Source organism: Pinus tabuliformis, chromosome 5_1 (assembly GCF_031772625.1).
Source record: "Pinus tabuliformis cultivar Carrire ecotype Pingquan chromosome 5_1, CPIR1, whole genome shotgun sequence".
NCBI classification, from domain to species: Eukaryota; Viridiplantae; Streptophyta; class Pinopsida; order Pinales; family Pinaceae; genus Pinus; species Pinus tabuliformis.
In genome coordinates, this window is record NC_142305.1 from 721,728,446 (window position 1) to 721,751,059 (window position 22,614).

Sequence of the window (22,614 nt, forward strand, 5' to 3'; positions counted from 1 at the left end):
ATCAACGACTTCAAAAGTAGCCTATTCGAGGGGGAAACCTCCTTTACATTACAAAAATGAACAATTCTTCGATGATACAAATGACAAGACCTCCTTTATATATATAGGAGTCTAAGGGGTCACAATATAATGATAGTCGACATAAAAATAATAATTTAAGGGCACAAAAATAACAATAGCGGGCTTCTATGGGGCACAATAATAACAATATGGGGACTACATGGGCACAACAATACAACTAGGGGGTTGCACTAATAACAATAAGGGGCTACATTAGTAGTATAGGGACCTAATATTCCCCTCTCCTTCAAAAAGTGTTGTCCTCAATTCTTGAGTAGTTTTCGATGCTTCTATATAAAATTATCACCCCCCCATGCAGAATCTTCAGCAATTAAGTTCTTCCACTTGATGAGATTCTCTTAAATTGATCGATTTCGTAGCTGTAGGGTTCTCATTTCCATGACTGCTTCAAGTTCCAATATGATTTTTCCTTCCTCGTCAAGTTTCGACTATATTGTTTGAACTGAGATCTTTTCACCTATAACCTTCTTTAAGCATGAAACATGGAAAACTAGGTGCACTCGGGAAGATGCAAGAAGCTCCAATTTGTATGCCATAGTACCAATGTTTTGCAACACCTTGTAAGGACCATAATACTTTAATTTTTTGATAATTTATTATCCTTATTAGCTTGCTTGAGGGACATTTGTTTGTATGGTTGTAGCCGTAAAAATACCCAGTTGCCTACAATAAAACTTCTTTTGCTACGATGTTGATCTTCCTGTTGTTTCATTTGATTCTACGCCAAAGTGAGGTTATCCTTTAAGATTTGGAGAACTTGTTGTTGATGCTTGATGTGATCTTCCATTACTTGAACATTCAAATTTTCTCTTAAAGATGATGTGATGGATGGTGTATGATATCGATAAAGTGCCATAAATGGTGTCATTTTTATTGAAGCAGTATACCACCATTCAACAAGAGGTAATGACTTGACCCATTGTGTTTGTTTATTAGATACAAAGCAAAAAACATATCCTTCCAAAAATTTGTTCAATATCTCTGTTTGTCCATCCATCTTGAGAGTTTGAGAAGTGGTAATTCCTGCCAATGCATTACAAAATGTGGTCAGATTCATTTATTCTTTCTCTGGGGTTGGTTCCTGGTGTATATCTTCTTCTTTTGACATTTCTTTTTCCTTTTCTTCCTCTTCTTAATAATCGATGTAAAATAATTTCTTCTCAGCACACTTAGGACATTTAGTGTACTTTCTATCACAACTGTAACAAAGCCCTTTTTCTCTTTTTTCTTCCAATTGTTGTGGTGTCAGCCTTGTAGGTTGTGGGAGGCTAGTAGCAACCACACTTCCATCTTTATAGTTGTGAGTGATAGTCTTCCTTGTTGCCATAATTTTGCTTTCAATTTTTCTTGCCAACCTGAAAGCCTTCTCCAATGAATTAGGTTACTAAAGGTGAACTTCATGTTGGATGTTATCCTTTAGATTGCCTATGAACACATCAATCTTATGCTCCTCTGGAATATCATTTACCTTTATATCAACTTTTGGAATTCCTCAATGTGCTCCACAATTGAACCCTTTTGTTTGAGATTTATCAATTGGATAAAGAAGGCGTTGCTCTTTCTATCCTCATAATGTGCTATCATTTCCTCCATACAAATTGACCAAAATGACAATTTGTTTATGAGAGAAAATCCATTGATACCATACAAACTGATTTAGTTCTAAATACAAAGTTGCAATGTGTACCTTTTGTGTGTTTTTCACATTATGGAGATCAAAATATTTCTCCATCTGTAGTATCCATGTTACGGGATCCTTGAAATCAAACTTCCTCATGTTGATCTTTGGAATATGGTGGGTCTTCAATCCAATATTAGAGGCTATGAAATCACGATTAACATTTCTTTTGTTATCATCATGATTTTCCTCTAATACCTTTTCTCCATTAGGAAACATTTTGTGTAGCAACTTTGCCAAAACTCCCTTCAAACCTTCCATGGGTTTCTTCAAATATTCAATGTTTCCTTTTGATTCATTGATCCCATTCTTAAAATGATCAATCTTATCTTCCATGTCATTCTTCAAACCATCCATCTGAGCTTCCATGCCATTCATCAAACCATCCATCTTAGCTTCTGTTACTTTTTGTGATAGTGAAATTTGTTGCACTTTGTCTCATGATTTTGATATATCATGTTGGATCTCTTCCTCTTCTTCATGATTCACAGAAGAGATTTTAGGTTTCTTACTAGGTGTTTCCATTTTATTTCGTTGGGGCATCAATTAATGATAATTATGCTTCACTATTCCCTTCGAATCACTTAAAACTAATTTTTCAAAAAGAACTTATAAAAATTTAAAAAAAAACTACACCTTTTATTTTTTTGTTTTTCTTTGTAGGAGTGGAATTTTGAATCTGATGTATCTCTAAAATTTTGGATCTCCAAGATCTGAATTTTCGTCTTGTCGTAGATTTCTAAGTTCTCTTTCCAACCCCACAAGTCTGATCAATGTTGGATTTTCCAAGAAAGAGAAATGCGCAATCTCCCATAATGACATGATTATACACTCATTTAGTAGAGTGAACTTGTACGAAATGCCACATGTCACTATTTTGACCTTCGACCCTAAAACTGATACCCAAGAAACTAAAATCCATCCTCTTTCTGTATATTTTTACGAAATTTTAATCTGATGCTCAGAGAGAAAGTTATGATGACTTTTCCAAGGTTGTCTGTTTGGGATGGAATTTGGGAGCCTACAAAAACCCTAAATTCCTCGATTCATATCTCCGAAAATTATGCGATAAAAGCTTTAAAATTCAAACATGACGTTCATCACGATTTTAGCTCAAATGCGTTTTAATTTCAGGTTATAAAACTTCCTAGAAAAAAGGTTATAGCAAAAATTCCATGATAAATTATTTGAAATAGAGAAACCCTAGAATCCAAAGCTCTGATATCAAACATTATGCAACCAGCGCACAAAATAGAAGAAAGAGATAGATCAATGACTTCAAAAGTAGTCTCTTCGAAGGGGAAACCTCCTTTACATTACAAAAATGAACAATTCATAGATGATACAAATGACAAGACCTCCTTTCTATATATAAGATTCTAAGGGGTCATAATATAATCAGAGTCGACATAACAATAATAATGTAAGGGCACAACAATAATAATAGTGGGCTTCTATGGGGCACAATAATAACAATATGGGGACTACATAGGCACAACAATACAACAACAGGGTTGCACTAATAACAATCAAGGGGCTACACTAGTAGTATAGGGACCTAACATTCTTGCTTACAACTCCCACTGCATGTGCAATATGAGGTCTTGTGCAAACCATCGAATTTATTCAGCGTCCAATAGTTGATGTGTATGGAACTTTACATATATAATCCATCTCTTTCTGGGTATTGGGACACATCTTCTTACTTAGTAAAAATGGCTAGCCAATGGTGTACTAACTAGATTTGCATTCTGCATATTAAATATTTCCAACACCGTTTCTATGTACTCACTTTGAGACAATGTTAATTTTATATTTTTCCTATCTCTAGTTATTCTCATACTAAGGATTTGTTTTGCAGCACCCAAATCCTTCATTGGAAATTAATTTTCCAATTTTCCTTTGAGAATATTTATTTCCTACATGTTAGATCCTGCAACAAGCATGCCATCTACATGCAATAGCAATATAATATAGTTGTCCTCATTTTTCCTTTTAAAATAAACATAATGGTTAGAGTGACATCTAGTACAACCTTGTTTAGACATAAGCCTATCAAATTTTAGATACAACTTCCTTGGAGCCTGTTTTAAGCCATACAATTTCTTCTCCAATTTGCACACTAATTTATCCTTCCATTTTACCTCATACCCTTTTGGATGTTGTACATATATTTCTTCCTCCAAATCCACATGGAGAAAGGTTATATTTACATCTAATTGCAAGGATAATTTTAGGGGCGAATGTTCGCCCTTTGGCGAAATTAAGGGGTTTTAAATTTTTAGTGGGCGAATATTTTGTATCATAGTACATTTTTACAAATCACCTCAAATAGCCCACCTTATTTTAAGGGAGAGGGTAAAAAAGGTAAATTTAGCCCTTGAAATTAGGACTTACAACCTTCCATTCGCCCATTTTCAAGAATAGGTTTTATTTAAGTGAATCCTATGGGACAAATACCATATTTATAAAAGAGGTATGGTAAATTAATAAAAATATAAATAAATAAGAGGTATGGTAAATAAATAAAACATTTTTTATATTTACTCCATAAGTCACCTTATATACATGTAAGGGTGTAAACAAATAAAAATATAAGTAAAGTGGAGGTATGGTAAATAAATAAAACGTCTTTTTATACTTACTCAAAAGGTATGGTAAAGAAATAAAAATATAAATAAACTAGACATATCGTAAATAAATAAAACCTCTTTTTATATTTAGTCCATAACCCTCGTTCTACCTATTTATGAAGGCTCAAGAAAGAGGTTTTATTTAAGTGAATCCTATGGGCCAAATACCATATTTGTAAAAGAGGTATGGTAAATTAATAAAAATATAAATAAACGAGAGGTATGGTAAACAAATAAAACATTTTTTTATATTTACTCCATAAGTCACCTTATATTTACGAACACTCAAAAAATGGGTTATATTTAGGTGAAACCTATGGCCAAAATACTATGGGACAAATACCATGGACTAGATTGTTATTAATACCATGCAAAAAACCATTATTAACCCTAATATTAGAATTAATAAAAATAAAAATGGCACATGGTATTGACCCATGGTATTCACCAAAATGGCACATGGTATTGACCCATGGTATTCACCTCGAATGTAGCCTATTTAAATGGGGGAATTAAACCATCATGTAGCCTATGCTAAGATTCACTAGGAATTTACAAAGTTTTATTATTTAGTGAAAGACTCGCCAAGATCTTACAAGATTTTATAATTGAGTAAAATATTCACCATGACTGGTGAGAGATTCGCCAAAAAATTATATATACATATTATATTATTGATAAAATCGCCTTCCATTTTTCCTATATACCATGGAGATTCGCCCATTTATTATATTTATAAATTTAGGGGGGGTTCTTAAAATTTTCCCTGTCTAATTGCTTAAGATGAAAATATTTTATTGCCACTAGACTTAAAATAGTTATGATTGAAGTCATATTAACAACAGGAGAAAATATTTCAACAAAGTTTGTATCTTTCTTTTGTGAAAATCCATTCACTACAAGTATAGTCTTATACCTCTGTTTACCTCCATCTTCTTCCTTCAACTTGTAAACCCATTTATGCTGCAATGTTGTTTACTAGCAGGCAACTTGACCAAGTCCCAAGTCTAGTTCTGCATCAAGGAATCCATCTCTTCTTCCATGGATTTCTCCCACTTCTTCTTGGTTTCTACGTGCATTTATTCTTCATATCTTTTCAGTTCACTAGAAGAAGTCAAAATTACATAATATAATGAAGGAGAGTACAGTTTCAGGTGTTTGAGGTGTCTATTCTTGTTGTTGTTGTTGTTTTGGTTGTTGTTGTTGTTGTTGTTGTTTTGGCTATTGTTGTTGTTGTGGTGGCTGATCATTCTAATTTTCAGGCACCTTAAATTATCTTGTGATCTCATCAAGCATTGTATGTTCCTTATTTTCCTTTTCCTAATTCTTTCCCTACATCTGATCCTTATACAATACCTTTTCATTCAATATGACATCTCTACTCCTAATGATTTTGTGATTTTCGTAACCATATAAGCAATAACCAAAATCATTTACCCCATATTCAATAAAGGTACATTTCTGTGATTTTTCCTCAACCTTTGTTCTATTATATTTATCGATGTTGACTAAGGCTTCACAGCTAAAAGTCTTTAAAAATGAGTAGTTTACCTTTTTACCTGTCCATGCCTCCTCTGGAATACCAGCATTCAAGGAACTTGAATGCCCATTTTTTATTTGATAAACAACAATATCTACAACATCTACCAAAAATTTTAAGGGAAATCCTGCATGCAATCTCATGCTCCATGATTGTCATGTTCATCCTTTCTAACACACCATTTTCTTATGGTGTTCTTGGAACTATCTTCTCTCTACGAATTCCATTCTCTAAACAATAGTTATCAAACTCTTTGCTGCAGTATTCACCTTGATTTTCTGATTTGAGACACTTCAACTTCTTTTCTATATCATTCTTAACCAAAGATTTCCATTTCTTGAAAGTATCAAATACATCAGATTTATTTCGAAAATAATAAATCTAGGTTTTCCTACTTGCATCATAATTAAAGTAACATAATAGCGAGAGCCACCGAGAGATGATACCAGGGCAAGTCCCTATATATTTGTATGCACAAGCACTAATTGTTCACTCTTCTTTTCCTTACCAACTCTGTAAAATCTTACTCTCTTCTATTTTTGACAAACACAATTTTCATAGAAATCCAAATAAATATGCCTTAAACCTGACAACAAATTTCTTAAGTGAAAAATTTGCATTCCCTTCTCACTAATATTCCCGAGCCTATGATGCCAGAATGTTGTATCTTCTCCTTTGGAGTTAAAGGAGTAACATAATTAGAAATATTATTGCATAAATACAATGTACCAACCTTTTCTCCTTTTTCTATTACCAAGGCTAGTTTAGTGAACTATGAGGTTTGTCTATAAAATTAGTTACACAATCTTCACCTCCCAATGATCCGAACTTAAACAGGAACGATACAACTTACAGATATAACCATAAACCCAAAGATGCAGCAAGAAAACACTTCATTTCATTAATAGAAAAATATTGAACTATGCTTGCAAACAGATTGGAAATAAGATAGCTCGGGCGATGGTAGCTTATCTATGAGAAGAGATGTGGCGGCTACATGCCTTTGAGCTGAGTTATAATGAGGCTTAAGGGCCTTTCATTATTGAACAATAATAGAAAACCCTAAACAACCAAAACCCTAACCTGAGCAGATGTAACACCAAGAGTTTATGGGCCCCGTTGGGGTTAGTTGGGCATCCAACTTCCCGGGGTCGTAACTTGGTCATATTATCTATGTTTGATGCCTATGATACATCACTGGAAAGATCCCTTCGAGGACTCTAGCTACCTATGCGATTTTAGTTACAATCACCAGATTGCTATTGCCAAGAAAACATCGTTTGGGGCCTCAAAACGACTCCGGAAGTTCATGACTAGAAAAACTGCCAAAAATAGTAAATTGTGCTACAATTAAGGAAACTGAAAAAATGGAAGAAAAAATGGTGAGGGTTCAAGTGCAATAGGCAGGTGGCCACCAAAATCCACCTAGATTAGTCCCCCCCCTAGGTAGCAATGGTCCCTATTGCGTTGAGTTCCTTCATGAGATGAGGAAACTTCTTCTAAACTTGGTCCTTGGTGAGCCATTTGCCTTGGTGAAGGAGTTGGACTTCTTTGACAAGTCGACATAGTTGTATCAACTGTTGCCAAATGTTCTTGATATTTGTGTCCATGATTTGATCAGTTTTGGCATGTTCCATGCAGTCCGGGTTGAGCTCTGTTGGTGTGAGCTGTTCTGCAATGTCAAATGTGTCCAACAATGAAGAAAAGTATGGCTAAAGGCAATCTACATTGAACACTGGGTGCAGACCAAGGAACGGTTGGATGTTGAGCTCGAAGGCATTGTCACCGATGACCTTGGTGATGGTATATGGCCCATATCGGAGCAGGCGAAGATTGTAATGAGGTCCAACAAGGTACTCCTTCTGCAAATGTAGCCAAACTTTGTCGCCCACCTGGAACTTGTGCGACACTCGATGATGATCATAGCTTTGCTTGTACTTAGCATTAGCTCTATCTAATATATCATGGACCTGTTGGCAGATGTGTTGAATGCACTCAATGAAGTTGTTAGCCCTTTCAGCTTCGGACTTCACGTGAGCCGAATCTACCTTAGTGGCTGCAAATGGTATGGCCACATCAATGGGGCATAATGGCTAAAATCCTAGGGCCACTTGAAAGGGGTTGTGGCCTATTGAGTTGTGGAGAGATCTATTGTAGCTGTGTTGGATATAGGGGAGACTTTTATCTCATGTGAATGGATTCTCTGAGTTGTACATGCATAGAATGCGTACGATCATCCTATTTACAACCTCTGTTTGGCCATCAATTTGGCGATGGAAAGCCGTGGACTTAGTAAGTTTTATATCCAGCCTCAACCAGAGACTTGGCCAAAATGCACTCAGGAATATGCTGTCTTGATCTGAGATGATGGAATTTGGGATCCCAAAGTGTACCCATACTCATTCAAATAAGAGCTTAGCAGTGGCCTCTGTTGTGATACTCTTCTTGTAGGCCGCCATGATGGCCATCTTAGAGAATCTATCGATGACCACGAAAACACAATCATTGTTGTGTGTAGGTTTTAACCCCATACAGAAATTACCTGCATACGAATTCTGAAACAAATAAAATAAACAATGCGAGAGAATAACACATAAAACACATATACACAGAGAATTTTCCCCTGGATCCCAAAACCGGGACTACTAGCTTGATTTTTCATTATGTTCCTTTCAATGTTATAATACATATTTATACATACCGAAGCATCCAATACCATGGACCGAAAAACCATCGCATCCAATACCATGGACCGAAAACCATCGCGTCCAAAAGACATGTGCGAAAATCATGCACAAAACCATAGGTGGGTCCACCCAACCTAACATAGGGTCCAAAAACAAAATTTTCTGGGGTAGTGCCCTGGACCCCATAGAGTGGGGTTACCTGCACCCCTCAAACCCCTTGTGACTCCCCTTGCTATGCAATCAGCGTAGTGAAGGGGCGGCTTCGCGCCCCTTCTAACCCGTCGATTAACTATGTGGGCTAGTTGTGGAAAGAATATAACACAACCCAAAATTACGCTTAGTAGAAGGAAGGCCTGACATATAATCCATGGAGACAGATGCCCAGGGTCAACTAGGAGTAGGTAGAGGATTATACATGCCTTGAATCTTGATGGTTGGTTTGGAAATGGCACAGGAGGTGCATGATCTAATGTAATTCCCAACATCCTGACGAAGTTTCAGCCAATAAAGATACTTCTGAAATACCACCACTGTTTTCTCCACTTCAAATTGTCCAACGACACAATTGTAGTGCACCTCCAAAATCATCTTGGCACGCTCACTTGAAGGAACACAAATGTGTCCCAAGTAACACATATTTCATTAAATTTGGAATTTTTTTATTACAATGACATCACTATAATTGATCTTTTTGGTTATTTTCAAATTCTATATACATTATTTTATTCTAAATTTAGTGAAATATGTGTTAAGTGGAATAACAGTGCATCTTGAAGGTGAAAATTTGGAACTTGATTCCCTTCCAGGAGTGTCTGGTATATGTTGCCAAATTTTGGATCTCTCTTGTAAATATCTGGAAAACCCTGAGGTCTCCTGCCCACAGGAGTCGAGCACAGTGAATAGTGCCATGACCCGTGGTCAACTAGGGTAATCAGCAACATTATTGGTGTTATCCTTCTTATAGTTAATTTTCAAATATAACTATTGTAGATAGGTGGATCATTTTTTATGGTGATCATTCTCCAACTTCCCTTGTGTCTATATGAATTGTAGAGGCCGGTCATCTGTGTGGATGACCGTTTCCTTCCCAGAATGTAATGATTGCATTAATAGCAGACCTGCATAATGGAATACATTTCTTTGTCATAAGTGGGGTACTTTTAGACTGTGTCTGAAAGTGTCTCACTGTGGTAAGCCACCAGATGTCCATGCTGAGTAAGAACTGCGCCAATAGCATAGTTGGAGGAATCTGTCTCAATCTCAAATGGTTGTTACAGGTTTGGTAATGTGAGCACCGGTGCAGGACAAAGGCGATTCTTCAACTTGGAGAATGCTTGTTTTTGGGTTTCCAACCAAAATAACTTTGCTTTCGCTACATCCTTGGTGACTTGACCTAAAGGCCAAGTGATATGGGAGAACCCTAACATGAACCTAAGGTAGAAATTGGCAAGACCCAAAACGCTACGGAGTTCTGTTAGATTGGTTGGGGATGGCCAATCCTGAATGACTTGTATCTTGGATGGGTCCACATGTACACCCTACTCATCAATGATGTGCCATAGATATTGAACCTGGGTTAGGCCAAATGTGCATTTCTCCAAGTTAGCACACAAATTGCGTTGTTGAAGGCTTTGAAGGACCTGTTGAATATGGTGGAGGTGCTCTTCCCAACTTTGGCTGAAGATCAAGATGTCATCTAAATACACCACCACGAATGCATTGGTGAAGGGTCACAAGAGGTCATCCATCAGTCTCATGAAGGTTTCAGGGGTGTTCGTCAATCTGAATGACATGACCAACCATTCAAAAAGGCCCTCCTTGGATTTGAAGGTAGTCTTCCACACATCGAGGATTCGTTATGCACCTAGTGATAACCTGACTTCAAGTCAATCTTGCTGAAATATTTTTCCCCCTTGAGCTAGTCCAGAAGGTCATCAATTCACAAGATTGGGTACCTATTCCAGAAAATGATCTTGTTCAGTGCCCTTTCTGTATTAATTCCTGAATCTGCCTCTTGATCTCATCGTTATCCAAAAAAAGTGTCGATAGATCAGTCCATTGGGTAGCAGCATGCTTGGGGTTAGATAAATGGAGTGCTTGACATGACAATGTATAGGTACCATTGTGTGTGAGGTAAAAATATCCCTGTACTCCTCCACAACCTTGTCCATATACTGTTGTTGTGCAGAGGAGCCTTGCCTAGAAACCATGGCCACAACCTTCTTCTTGCCTTTGGGGTGAATCATAAGAAAAAAAAAATTCCTGGTATAGGAAATGATCTTATTACATTGCTTTCAGTGATAAAAGAGATGGTGGTAGGTAGGGATACCTCTAGTATCCTATACAACTTATTAGCCAAAGTAATAAATATAGAATGAGGTCTAGACTCATATACAACATTTCGCTTCCACAAGTATGGTTTTCCTAACAATACATCAAAAAAATCAAGAGGAGCAACGTCACATAGTACCTCATCTGTGAAGGGCTTGATGCTGTAGGGAAGGCGGAACTGTTGGCTGATGCGAAGATCTCATCCTTGGTGAAGCCACCCGATGGTGTACTATTTTGAATGTGTTGTAGTCTTTAGGCCCAGCTGCTTCATGACCTCTTCTGAAATGAGGTTCTTTTGGCTCCCGTTGTTGACAATGAACTAAAGCGGAGAACCCTTCAACCACATTTATGAGTGGAAGAGGCATTCCCCCTCCTTTGGATCTCCAGGCTTAATTTTCTACATCTTTATGGTGGCCATAGTGGCACTGGGCTACACATCAATGATCTGCTTCCCCTTGTCAGTTCCCTTATCGGGTTCTGATTCAAAGTCAGAACCCACATCTGATTCGAAATTCTTCAGCTTGGCCACTAGTGACTACTTGGCCCGACACTCACTTGTATTGTGAGTGGAGCTCTTATGGAACTCACACCATTTTTCTATGTCCTTCTTCGTCTTCATGGTGTTGTTCTTTGCTTGTGGTTTTGGCGGGTTGTCCTGGGTAGCCCCGCCTTGGCTTGGTCCTTTGTTCTATGTTTTGGGGGTGCCTTTTCCTTGCTTTGGATTTACAGATCCAAAATCTCACTTCTTATGTTTAAACTTATTCTCAATCTTTACAGCGTACTGATACACTGTGCTGAGCGAAAAGATGTCCAAGAACTCCATCTCGTCCTCGATGTACTTGTGTAGACAGCTGCGGTACTTGAGCACCAAATTCCGCTCAGTATCCTTGATACCCAGCTTCAAGTGAAGGGTATAGAAATTATTTGTGAACTATGGCACATCTTTGTCCTTTCCCTACCGTAGCGTGGTCCACTTTATGTATTTATCTTCATAGCTCCTCACAGGGTAATACTGTTCCTTGATGGTGTCTTAGAAATAATTCCAAGTGGGTGTGGCTAAAAACAACAAGGGTTCACTCTCGTCCTTTTGTTCACAGTAGGTTTCCCACCAGTCCTTGACGTGTGGGGTGGCTTTGAGAAGTGAAAAAGTAATCTTTTCGCTATTGGAAAGGTCATGAGCTGAAAAATATCCTTCCAACAGATCTAACCATTTATCTATGACATCTTGTTGTCTAGGAAATCCTCTCTACGGACAAAGACGATCCTTCTAGCCCAATGAGTGTGACTAGCAACCTAGGTGGCAATCTATTGGACACTTTCCTAAGTTACAATTGAAATGAGAGATGAAGAAGATGGCCTACCACATTCTAATGCTATCACATCCTCCTTTCTTGAAGACCATGAATCACTTGCATTGCAAGCTCGGTCCTACTACTCACAACGTTTAAAAACCTGCATAAGAGATCAAGACACTACAAGGCATGCAAATACAAATAGGATAATCAAAAGTAACCTACTTAATAGATCAAGAAGCGTTAAGATAAATGATACATAAGCATACACATTTATGGAAAATGAACCAGCAGTTGTATATTAATAGAATAAAGGAGGAAGCATACAACCAAGCCTTGATATCAATAGGCTCTCCTTGAATGAATGTCCAAGTCCAAGCTTAAGAGCACTCCTTCTCTAAGCCAAATGAGTAGCATGTAGGCACAATCTCAGCATAAGGGTGCAAATAGCCATAGACCAACCATTTGGGAATGGGAGAGGATGAATATATAGGAAGGGAGAAGGAGTTAGGATCTCTCCAAAGATAGGAGAAGGCCCTCATCTCAAGAAGGTAGTTCATAGAGATACCAAAAGGCCAAGTTGGGAGAACTCAACCTCATCTACGCCGAACAGCCTCCAACCCGTCGCTCTTGAAGCTTCCAGATCATGAAGCTTCTCATCCTTTTTGGGAAAATTTCCTTTTAGGGATCATCGTGGGTATACAAGCAAATAAAGTGATGACATAGTGGGGCTAGTATAGTGCAACTGCAACCATCGCGGTTTTCAATATCATAAGTGTGATGATTCTAAAATTAGTTAGAGCCATTTCCTTCAGGGGAAGCTCAAGGCATTTTCCAATCAGTGTTTTAGGGAGGAGCTAAGCTGCATATCTGAATGAGTACACTGCATGATGGTCATGTTTCAGGCACTTTGGGGTATGTCACGGGTAAGTGCGGGAGGTGTGACAAAATACTGTGTAACACGTCTTCATCTATCCAACCTCCTAATATGGGAATATTGAAGTTAACTTGTACCTTAAAAGGAATAGCACCTCCAGAGTGGTCGCTGGATGAAAATTCATCACTTGTGGGTAACAGCTGAAGGATATAGGCAAAGTTATCCATTATCATGTCCCTCTGTCGCTCGAGGGCTTCCTCGAATAACATTTTGAAAGGATCTCTTGCCCCCTCATCTTTCTTTTCTTTTGCCATGGGAGGTCATCGAGTTTTGCGAGGATGATCCTGCATTAATTCAACCAAAGCGAGCCCTAACTCCTTATACCCTAACCTCATTAGGGACATGAAAAGAAAAATAGAGAAAGAGAAGACCGCTCTGATACCACTGATCTGAACTTAAATGGGAATGCTACAACTTACAGATATAACGATAAACATAGAGATGCAGTAGAAAAGCACTTCATTTCATTAATATAAAAATACTTGGTCTATGCTTACAAACATAATGGAAATAAGATAGCTCGAGCAATGGTAGCTTATATCTAAGAAGAGATGTGGTAGCTACATGCCTCTGAACTAAGTTACAATGACGCTTGATTAACCCGAGGATGTATAAAACTAAGAGTTTATGGGCCCCGTTGGGGTTAGTTGGGTAGCCAACTTAGCGGGGTCGTAACTTGGTCATATTATCTCTGTTTGACGTGTATGATACCTCATTGGAAATATCTCTCTCAGTAATACAACCAATAACGCAATTTTCATAGCATTTAATAAAGTAATTTTGCCAAAAAAACGTTGTTTAGGGCCTCAAAACGGCTCCAGAAGTTCAGGACTCGAAAAACAACCAAAAATAGTAAATTGTGCTACAATTAAGGAAACTAAAAAACTAAAAGAAACAATGGTGAGAGTCCAAGTGGAATAGGTGGGTGGCCACCAATATCCACCTAAATCACCCAACCTCCCTATTGAAATTACATTTTTCTTCAGATCTGGAACATGCCTTAACTCTTTCAATAGCCATTGGTTTCCATTATGTTGCTTTATGAAAACCTTATCCATTCCAACAATTTCACAGGGTTTATCATGACTGAGACAAACCTGTCGAAAATCTCCTTGAACATAGTCATGAAAATGTTTCCTATTAGGTGTGGCATGGAATGAAGTCCTTGAATCTACCACCCATGCATCAATAATATTCTCTAATGAAAGAATCAAAGCATATTGAAACACATCACCTATCACATTCGCTTCATGATTGTTCTCTTGTTGTCCATCTCCTTCTTTTCCTTTTCAAGATTTACATTCTTTCTTCAGGTGTCCTTTCTTCCTAGATTTCTAGCACACTATCCTTGATATGGATTTGGATCTACCTTTTCTTGACTTAGTATGTTTTCTTGGGATCCTTCCGCTTTCCATTTTTCTTCCCCTAGTCTTTGCCGTCAAAGAATTACCTGATGTCTCACCAGAGCTTTTCCATCACATTTCCTCACTAAGGATGGCACTAATAACATCATCAAACTTTAAAGTAATAGATCCAGAGACATAGTTACTAATGGCCATAACTAAACCATTCCAACTTTCTAGTAATGAGCATAGAAAGAATAGAGCCCTAACATCATCATCAAAATTTACCCCTATAAAACTTAACTCAGTGGTAATCATATTAAACTCACTTAAATGATCAAAAACAAATCCACCTTCTCACATCTTGATATTAAATGAATGCTTCATAAGAAATACCTTATTCAAGGCTGAGGTTTTTAATATAGTTTCGCCAAGGCCCTCATTAAACCTTCCGTTGTTGTTTCTTTCGAAATATTGAAGGTTACCGATGCCACCAGGCACAACCATATTGTTCCTAATTCTTTTCTTTCAAGAATCTCTCATTCTTCATCTGACATACTCATCTTCTTCTTTATCTTACCACCCAATGGTAGTTACAAATATTTTTGATACAAATAATCTTCCTTCTACATTTTGCACAACTGGTGGTTTTGGTTGTTATATTTATCAACTCTAAACCTACCATATTCTGCCATTTCTCCCACTCGAACCAAGAACCCTTCTCTCCTGCGAGTTTATCAGCCAAATAAACCTTTGGCTCTGATACCAGTTATAGGAAATTAATTAATGGAGCAATACAAATTATTGCGGAAACAAAAATCCAGAAATGCATAGAACAAGATAGACACACATATAGATGGTTCACCCAATTTCGGCTATGTCCATGGATAATCATCTAGTCCTTCCTTTTCTATTATCTATCAAAATGAAGAGATACAACCTACATCAGATCCACTATAATTTCTTCTTTGCTCTCACACAATCTCCTCTCTATTTATCACTCAGATAATAATACACATTTGCAATACAATTCCCTCATATAAACCGAGGGGTTGACTTCTAGGGAAAAATACCCTAAACTAAACATAACTTCTACCGTCAGATCATCTGCCTAATGAACAATCTAGATTGAATACAAAATTACAATATTTTATAAGGTAATTTTTCATCTATTTTTAGCTTCGGGGGTGGTGCCCCTAAGACCCTGCTGGGGGTGGATCCAAACATGTAGCCGCATCCCCTGGACACCCTAGGAAACAATAGTTGGGGGCGAATCCCCCCCACACCCGCCATCGGGGATTGGGATCCAAAAATGGCTGAAACAAGAACTCTGAATCAAGAAGATAACCAGGGTCCACATTCAACACCAGAGAAAGGCCAAATGTTACTACCAGACAAAAGACCACTGGCTAGTCCTTGGTTTTCTTCAGAATCTCTGCAACCAGTTACAATGTAGTTTTAGTTGGTTCTTAATCTTTTGAATGATGATCAACTCTATCATCATCATGGAAGAATTTTAGGGGCTTCGAGAGAGATGTGGAGTGGTATGAATGGCTTATTTTTTGCAAACCTGATAGAACACCACAGTGGAAGGGTTAGGCAAAATAAGAGGAGAAATAAAAGAGAATTATGAATAGATGCATAAATTATAGTTTATCAAATTAAGGACACTATGTTGGACCTTGGGTTTGATGTTAATATGTTTCCTAAGAAGACCTGGGAAGCATTAGGAAAGCATAAATTATTATTGTCTCCATTTCAGTTGTGGATGGAAAATCAATATTGCATCTTTCCCATTGGTTGATTAGAAGATGTAGAAGTGGATGTTTTAGGTGTTAAAACATATGTAGATTTTGAAATTATTGACATTATAGTAGATACATATCCCTATCCTTATTTATTATGGGTTTGTTGGAACTTTGAAAATTATGTTATTATTGATTTGAAGTGAGATACCATGACCTTTGAGGTTGATAGTGTCATATTTATTCATCCTTTTGGATCCTTATCAAGGTCCTAGATACATAGAACCTGTTGATGATGTGGAAGACACCAATATCCTTGATCAATTGTATCAATTGACTATAGGGAAAAGGGAAGATTTCATCAACCCTACAACCAATGGGTTTATTTGATGGAAAAGTATCTAGAACACAAAATTTGGTTATGATGTTTTCCTAGAAGAATGGTTGCAAGGAGATCATAAAATATATTCCTAAAGATGTCCAACTATCCGATATGCTCAATGGATTGGAAAATATGTAAGGAACTATCCTAATTTTGATGATCTTGTTCCTATAGAAATTTTTGAAAGAGATATTGAACTTACTATTGCAGAGGAGAAAATATTTCCTTTAATGGATGTCGCATTGCAAGCTACTCCTCCTCACTAGTGGGTAACCCATCACAATAATTTTTCATCTTGCGAGATGGCCAAATATTCTCTTCTATGTAGATTTGTTGAACTAGAAAAGGGAGTAGATTTATTTCCTTTATATCAAGGTCATGCCAGTCCTAAAAATCATGTTCAGTTTTGTGCCACAACTTGGAGAAAGAGCAAGTTACTTGAGGAAATATGTTTGCATCAACTTATTTACACTCTACGATTTATCCCTAAGGCCTTGTTTTTGAGGGAGGAAATAAAAATATAGACCTCAAATTGGGATGGAATAATTTCTCAGCTCTATAGTGATTTCAACTTTTCATATGAGGATCCCTATGTTGCAGAAGCTTCGAAAGATGTTAAGCGAGTTTTGTATCCTACTAGAAAGTTCCTTTCAAAATTATTTGAAGATATGGGTTATCGTATTCTATGCAATCTAGTTTTTCAAATGGTTGTCAATTGCGGGAAGATTGATAAAGAGCCAGATGAAGATGATTTTGAAGGCCGAAGAAATTTCTCTTTTAAGGAATCTGAAGGAGAAAGAGGTATCAAAGATGATCCTCCTCAAGGTGCTCCTCATTTATACCCCCTCAAGTTCGAGAAATTTAATATTGGTTCCCATGAGAAGCATAAGATCACATCCATAGGAGATTATTAGGATGATAAAAAAACTAAGGAAATATTTGATTTTCTCAAGGAATATGAATATTTATTTCTCACATTTGTTTCATAACTAAAAGGTTTCAAAGGAGATTTAGGTGGAATGAAAACAATTTTGAAACCATATGGATGAACAATAAAGCATTGCTCATATCAACTAAACCAAAGAGTTAAGGAGAAAGCTAAGAAGGCGATTGAAAAAATGGTAGAATCAGGGCTTATTTTTTCTGTAGATGAGGCTAAATGGACAAGTCCTATAATTATTTAGGACAAGAAGGATTTTGAGGAGATTATAGATTGTGTCCAAACTATCGTAGTTTGAATAATGCATGTGTTCATGACCCCTTCCCTACTCCCTTTAGTGATGAGGTCTTAGACAATGCTATAGGACAGGAGGCCTATTCTTTTAAATATGGTTTTTCAGGCTATTATCAAGTTCAAATTGTAGAATAATACCACTTTTGCTATGGAATGGGGATCCTATGCATACCATGCCATGCCATTTGGACTCAAGAATGCTCCTACAATTTTCTCTAGGATTGTTATTACATATTTTAAAGAATACATACATAAGTCTCTGGAAGTATATATGGATGATTGGATTGTTTAGAGTATATTAAAGAAACATTCGAGACTTCTTAGTGTATTTTTTTATCGATGTAAATAACTATGAATCTCCCTTAATTTAAAGACGTGTATTTTTGTGTGCCATTTGGGAATTTGTTGGGACATATTGTCTATAAGGCAAGTGTATCAATTGATCCAAATAAATTTATGTAATCCTTAACATGCCATATCCAACAAGAATTAAACAACTCATATCTACTCTGGACATACAGGTTGTTACCACATATTCATATGAAACTATGCTTCTATCATTGCTCCAATTGAGAATATTTTGAAGAAATCTAAATCCTTTGTATGGACTCCTCAATGTGATACTGCGTTTGAAAATTTAAAGGAGAAATTAGCAAGTACTCCTACCCTAGTTTAAGCTGATTGGAGTAAGGAGTTATATGTGTATATTGATGCTTCTGAAACTTCTCTTGGTGTTGTTATTATGCAACCAGAAGATGGGAACTTGGATCATACAATATACTTTTTTTAGTAGAAATATATATGTTGCGGAGCACAATTATACTACAACCGAACGAGAATCCTTGGTGATGGTGTATTCTCGTCAGAAGCTTTGCAACTATTTGTTGGGAGGCCATTTCAAACTTTTCAGAGACCATGTAGCTTTTAAATATTTGGTGAATAAGCCAATCTTGGAGGGAAGAATTTGTCGATGGTTTTTGTTGTTTCAAGTGTTATTTTTTGAAGTCATTATAAAACCTGGGAAAGTTAAAGTGGGACCTGATCACCTTTCTCACTTGGAGTTAGGAGAATCAGGAGGTTCTATTGATGATCAATTCCCTGGATTTATTAGTTTCATATTGAAGTCATTCCTGGTTACTTAGAGGATATTGCACTTTTTTTAATAGTGGTACTTTCCCTAAGGGTTATTTTGTAGCAAAAAAGAGGAATATTGTAATCCGAGTGACTCATTATCAACTTATTGCTGATTTATTATAAAAATTAGGCCTGAAAAATATTCTCTGCAAATGTGTCTTCAACCATGAAAGGGATGATATTCTATGGGAATGTTAATATCAAGTCGCGGGAGGACATGTTGGAGGAAAAACTATCACTCGTAAAGCATTGCAAGTAGGATTGTGGTGGCCAACTTTGTTCAAGGAAACCAAAGTTTTTGTTAAATATGTGATGTATGTTAGAGGGTTGGGACACCTTGTCATCAAGATGAGATTCCACTACATCTAGTTAACATTATAGGCTTTTGAGAAAAGGGTGGTTGATTTCATTGGACCTATCAAACCTCCTGTGTGACATTCATATGAAATATACATTATTATTTCAACTAGCTATCTCATGAGATCAGAAGAAGCTTCTCTAGTGAAATATTATACTACCAGTAATGTAGCTTATTTAATATTTAAACATATCATTACTAGGATTGGTTGACCAAGGAGTCTAACGAGTGATCAAGGAGCTCATTTTATTAATGATACTATCACAAGTCTAACTCAAGGGTTTCTTATTCAACATCATAAGAGTAATCCATACCATCCTCAAGCTAATGGTATAGTGGAGGAATTTAACAATATTTTGGATAAGGGGCTTACTAAAGTTTGTTAAGCTAATATGGCTTATTAGGATGAAAGATTTATTACAACACTTTGGGCTTATAGGACTAGCACCTTGAGGTTACACAAGCACACTCCATTTCAATTGGTGTATGAGAAAGAAGTTGTAGCCCTTGTAGAATTTCTTATTCCTAATTTATACATTTCACAAGCCACCAAGATGAAAAATGATGATTTACCTGTGAAACAACTCCAAGAACTATGCAATTGGATGAGCAGATATTTCAAGCATATTTTCATCAAAGTGTGGAGTAGTAGAGGAAAAAGGTGTGGCACGACTCCCGCATCAAGAAGAAATATTTTTATGTTTAAGATCGAGTTATTCTCTAGGATAGTAAGTGCTCAAAGAATCCATGGAAACTCCAAATTATTTTGTTGGCGCCATTCATAGTTTTAGAAATAAAAGATTCAGGAGTTGTTATACTTGCAAAACTTGATGGTATTCTTTGACCTGTTTAGGTGAATGACACACACCTGAAAACCTACTATGCCCCTTAATTCATGTATTTTTGTTGCTCTTTGCCTAGGATCATAAATTAGGTCTTAGGTTAGGATTTAGTTAGTGTTTTCATTCCTATTAGTTTAAGTTTAGTTCCTTTCAATTGCGTAACTACATGATTCTTAATTTTCTATTATGTTATACCACAAGTGATTATGATCGGGGAGTCATACTCTATGTCATTTAATTGTTAGTCTAAGTCCTTTAGTTACATGTATACTATGTCATGCCATCCATACTATAATTGTTAGATATGTTGAGTTGGAAATCACATTTTGGTTTCCATCCACCATGTTAGTGTCAGCCTTTCCAGCCTTCCTCCAGTGATCAAATGTGCTCTTACAAAGTGATTTTGAAGTGTCAAGGTCAAATTTTGTCATTTCAGTGAGTCTTCAAGCAAAATTTGGTCACTAGGCATTAGGTCTAGGCTTTGCCCAAAAGTCAGTCCATGTCATCATTCAGCTGAGCCTATCATCATTCAGAGGGTTTTCATTGTCATGTTAGTGTCTAATGAGTCATTTCACACCTTGTTCATGCTTCAGTTGCCACCTAGGCAAGCTCATTTCCCTCTCCTAGGGTTTTGAAGGCAATTTCTCTTGGGCGGCTAAATAAGCAGCAAAACTTGTTTCCAGATGTTCATACACCTTCCCCTATCCTTAAAGTACCTTATCAAACACTTCCCATCCCTTAGATCCGCCAAATTGCTCATTTTTCCACAAACCCTAGTTTCTAGCTACAACTTGGCAATTTTCTAGGTTTGACCTGTGTTTTGTCCTTTTCGACCCCTTCCCCTCACTCAATCTCTGAGATTCCACTTTCCCCTGCTTCCTAACATCCCTCCCCACTCCCAAAAATTTCCCCAAGAATTTAGAAGCCCTCTATCCCCTTCATTTCGCTCCATTTCGACAAAATCCCTTGTTTCACACATCGGGACAAGTTTCACTCAAAAGCTGTTTCTGATCAATCAAAGATGAATTTTGCAAAACTGAGAGAGGTTTTTGTCCACAACATGCCAAGGAATAAAAACCTCTTTCACTTTTTACACAGGTGTCATGGTTTGAGAGCAATGTCAAAAATACCGGCGAGAACGAAGGTGCTCCAAGGACGGTTGGCTAAAGCACAAAAACGAAGGAAAACGCCCGATCCACTCCAAACTTTGGCCAAAGCCTCTTTTATTGAGCATGGTACTTGATTGGGGACTCCCAGCCCAAATTTCAAGAAATTTGGAGAAAATTTTGTCATTTGTGAATTTTTTGTGCAATTTACAGGTTTAGGCCATTGGAATGGTCTCACCCCGGGTGAGACCATTTTGGAGGACTGCTCGGAATTTTGAAAACTTGGCATTTTTGGAAAGGGCATGCAAAAAGAAAAATTACCAATGCTTGGGAGAAGCCTGGTTTTGAGTTTTGAGCCTCCAAAAGCTCAAAATACATCAAAAAAATGACTTTCTGCCCACTTTTTGAGTTGCAGAAAGTGACCTTGGGAGAAATGGTTTTTGAGGGGTCAAATCAACACCAAATTCAGAAATTCCACTTGGGATGGAAAGTAGATAGGCCAAGCTTTCCAATGAGCCATCTTGCACCTGATTTGGACCAGTGGAACCCACTCAAAAACAGCTGTGAAGGGGCGCGACCAGAACTTCCAGGGGCGCGACCAGAACTTCCAGATTTGCCAGAATTCACATTTTTGGTCAAAAAACATTGTTTTGACTATGGTTGACTATTTTTACTTGTAGATGATGGATAAATGTAATATTTTCATGGCACTTTGGTAGATTTTATCTTTCTTTACCCTTCTAGAAGCTTCCATGATGTAAAAAGTGAAAAATTAATGCATGGATGAGTTAGCTAAGTAATAGAGGCAAGTTGTTTGGCTGCCTATTTTCTAGTTCTTAGTTTAGAATTTGTTCAAACTGCTCCTAGAAAGCTGAGCTCGACCCCTAGAGGTGGGGAAAGGAGTTAGATGGTCTAGATGGTCTATATTATGCTCTCTCCTTCTCATTTTGATGGTTGGACTCTTGTGTAAGGAAGCTTTATTGTATATTGTGCATCTATTTTTGCAATTGAAGGCAAGGAAAGCCAGGGTTTTACAGACATCTTTGAGGATTCTTGTGGATCTGATTGTTGATGGTGTGTTCTCTACATGTTCTTGTAAGTTTGTTTATGTGTTTCACATCTCTCTTATGCTTCTAAATTGGACAGATGAAGTGGTAAAGTTTGAATTCATGTTTTGACATGCTCAGCTTTTTAGTTTGTTCAATTTTAATGTTTTCTACTGTCTAGAGAGGATTCGAATTGTGTGTTTGCCCTCTTTAGCTTCTCCTCTATCATCTCTGATCATCCATCT